Raw genomic sequence first — 3,874 nt, forward strand, 5'->3', positions numbered from 1 at the left:
CAGCTGCTTCGGGGAGTGCAGGCCGCAGCGCGCAGCGCAGCGAAAGCGCGCAGCGGCAGTGCGCATGGGCGCAGAAGTCCATCACACTGGGCCTCCTGCAGTGACGCTGCTGGTAGCAGACACTGCAGGTGCCCGGTTCAAAGGCCCATGGCTGCCCCTCCAAATGAATGTCCAGGTGGAACCTCAGCACCAGTCCAAGCCCTCGGCCTGGCTTTCGTGAGCCTCACTCTAAATCTGAGGGTGAAAAGAAATGGCCAGCCCAGGCTGAGCTGCCCTTCTGGCCCCTTACACCCCCTACCCACACACAAACACCCCACCCCCACGCACAGCCTCTCACCTCCATGCACACCCCTCACCCCCTCTGACATCGTACTACTTAAACACCTGCTGTGGTGGATGGTTAAAAGGCGCTCTGACTCAGGGGTCAAGGGCACCATCGGTTCCCTTCGGCTGACCAAAGTCCAAATCAGGTTTTGCCGCCTTGGGGAGTTCTGTGACCTTGAGCCAAGTACATAATTGCTCTTTGCCTCAGTTTCCTCAAATGTAAAGTGAGGCCATTAGCACCTACTGTGCAGCGCTGTCGTGGAGATCGGGCGAGACGCTGGATGGAAAGGACAAGCGACACGTGTTACTAGTGACAAGTAACTCTGAGTGGAAAGTGCGGGTGGACCCCCGACTCCGAGCTCGGGGTTTGTTTCCGTGAGCTCCCAGAGATGCCCCTCAAGAGGCTGACCGTGATGAGGGTGGAGTCACGGGGTTTCTGCGGGAGTTATGAAGCCGCTGGTGCTTTTCCAGCTTTGAGGATGGCGGAATTGGTCAAATAATTAATTCATTCAAACATATATTTTAGGTGTCAGGCATCGTTGAGGCAAAAGTCTTCAGAAATGAAAAGGCCCGGGTTACCCATGAGTGTAAGGAGAGGCAGAGACACCTGCTCAGATAATGACGACGTGCGGGTGGCTGGGGCCACGATGGCGATACGATAAAGTGGCCGAGCCATCCGTGGGCGACCATGGAGAAGGAATAGGGACTTATCCAGAAGAGAAAATGAGGCAGGGAATGCTAGACAGAGTGAATCTGCCGAGGCACAAAAACGGCAAAGAAAATGCCACGTCCGGAGAACGGTAAGCTGTTCTTCTTGGCCGCCCCACACCGCAAAGGGATTTGTCTGGAAAGAGAGGGCTGTGGGTCCATCCGCTCTGATGCTATCACGCGGCCGCTCAAGGAAACACCAGTGAGATAAGCAGGCTGGCCTGTCACCCACCTCAGTCCCCCTTCCGCCCTGGCCACAGACGCAGGAAGACGGTGATGGGGACAAAGCCTCAGCTCAGTGTCAATGGCTCTCTCAGCTCCGGTTCTGCTATGTAAATGACTATCTTTTTTAAAGTTCACTTTCTTCATCCATAAGATGCGTTTGGGGTGGGGCGACGGTTCTCCCTTTGAAGGTGCTTCATGCAGATCTCAGTTTCTCCTCTCCCACCCATCAGTGGATTTGGGGGCACTGTTGCAATGAAGTGGCTGTTCAGTCAACGGCCATGCCACCCTGAACAAGCCCGATCCCGTCTGATCTCAGAAGCTAAGCAGGGTCCGGGCCTGGTTAGTACTTGGACAGGAGACCACCTAGGAAGACCAGGTGCTGTAGGCGTACAAAAATAAAAATAACGGATTGTAAGCCGACAAAGTCTGTGAGGTCAACCAAGGTTGCCTCACCTAAAAAAAAAAAAGTGTTGCACTGACATACTCCTCTGGAAGATTATACAAAGCAACTAGGTAAAAATCAATTCGGGTTTTCATGTGTGGAAATGAACACCATGAAAGGATGTTTCCTCCTCTGCTCAGGGCCCCACCTGGTTGTTCTGCCACCCTCTGCTCCTACTCGCGGGATGACGAGCTGTCAAACTCAGCCCTTGCTTCCGCCTCTGATTCTCCTGGAAAAGACCTCACACTACAGCTCAGGGGAAGAAAATATTAGCACAGGTGACAAGTACTTAATTTCCTCCCTCTTCCCTCCCCCATCGAAAAATAAAAAATAAAAATAGCAGCTGAAATCAATCAGAGCTTAGATGAAGAGAGCGGATGGACCTATTTAGTCATCTGACTCCTCAACTAGAGTGACGGATGCAGGTGGCTTCTTTTCCATTCTGGTCCTAGAAGGACATTTTCTATATTCTGCCAGCAGTAAAATTCTCTCTGTGCCCAGTCTGATCACTGCATCTTCCCAAATCACAGCTTGACTTCCTGAAGCGAGAGCCAGGCAGCGTTTCCTACACAAAATTGCCCATCACATGAGGAAACCGAGCCACAGTAAGCACACGAGTATGTTCCAGGCCCAAAGATTTTCCCCAGCAGAAAGGGAAAAAACATCTGGTGCCCTTATTTATGACCTGAGGTCCTGGAGCATCTTTCTCCAGGGCAACCTCAGAAATGCAGCACATGCAGTCTGCAAAGTGGGTGGATGGACGGAAGACATTGTATGAGTTGCGGGTAAATATTTAAATAGAGATAGATGAAGATATATAGATATAGATTTTTTTTTTTAACTGTGATAACCAACCCTTTGGCGGGGTTGCGGGGGGGCGGGGCGGGGTTGTCCTTTTTATTAACAGAGAAACTGAGACAGAAAACAATGTTCCGAGCCTGCCCAGAATGCAACTTCTATACATTCTCTCTTCTAACTCAGACGAGTGTCAAGCCCTGCATTACTTACCATCACAAAGCAAAGTTGATCCCAGTCATCTAAAACCCTAATCCCGCATCGGAACTTTAGGCAACACTCAAGTTGTGGGCTGGCATGTTTATTTTCTCTTCGACTCTCCTGGGAGTAAACAGAAGATTCCTTTTACTTTCTATTCCTCTTTTAGCACAAACTGGAAAGGCTGAGCTGAAATCCCAACCCCTTACAAACCCACAGATGGTCCTTTACATTTGGTTTTTTTCCTTGTTTAAAAGTTTTCTTTAATTTTTCAATGATAGTTGCCATACAATATTATACTAGTGTCACTTGATTTTAAACAGGTATATAGATATGGCTATAGATATAGATATGGATAGATGTAGATAGATATTTAGAGAGACAGAGATAGAGATAGATAGAGATAGAGATTTTTAAATCAGCTAAGTCCCACTGACCCCGTGGGAGGCCAGAGATTCACACTGAAACCTATTCCCTCCATCGAGATAACGATAAGAAAAATTTTTACAAGAGGAAGTTAAAAATTCAAGAAGAAAATCCCTTCTGAAACCCTAGTTAACAATAAATAAATAAACAAACAAATAAACAAACAAACAAATAAATAAATAGAAAGCTGTTCTACTTCCTATTCCCCAAACTTTAGCCACAGCTCTCAGATATTTGAGCAGTTGCTTCCTGCTTCATGACGGTCCCCTGCTTTTACGTAACTAATTTCTTAAGCACCCACCCTGCTCTGGGAACACAGCATCGCACAAACAATGGCACAGGCAGGACTTCGGGAAACAGAGTCGGCCTGTCCCACGAAAGGGGGAAACACAATAAAGAGATTCAATCTGACTAAATGACTGTAGAAACAATGGTGCAGCCCGTTTGTGTTCCTCCATTGAATTGTCCTTGGCTTTGATGTCAGCAGACCAGGCCTTAAAGTCACTTCTTGGCAAAAGGCACAGACCTGGAGCTTGGGAGGTCGATGGGAAGGTAAGGAAGTCTGAGATCCACGTCTGGGTCAGTTAAGGAAGACAGGGCACCCACAGGCCGTAAAGTGGTCCCCGAGTGGAACCGATGCCACTGAAAAGGAGCTACGAGCCGGGCGAGACCCTTCTCGTATGAAGACATCCTGGAGACCACCTTGGAGGTGCCAAGAATGGAGACTTGAACCAATCGTACCTGATTCTTAAGGAG

The 3,874-nt window shown here is 48.6% G+C and overlaps 1 pseudogene; it reads left to right on the forward strand.

Moving 5' to 3' along the window:
• The first annotated feature begins 1,525 nt into the window (after nucleotides 1–1,525).
• Nucleotides 1,526–1,645, forward strand: LOC120614478 (uncharacterized; annotated as a pseudogene).
• Nucleotides 1,646–3,874: the final 2,229 nt, after the last annotated feature.

The sequence above is a fragment of the Pteropus medius genome, unplaced genomic scaffold, assembly GCF_902729225.1.
Source record: "Pteropus medius unplaced genomic scaffold, Ma_sr-lr_union100, whole genome shotgun sequence".
Taxonomy (NCBI): domain Eukaryota; kingdom Metazoa; phylum Chordata; class Mammalia; order Chiroptera; family Pteropodidae; genus Pteropus; species Pteropus medius.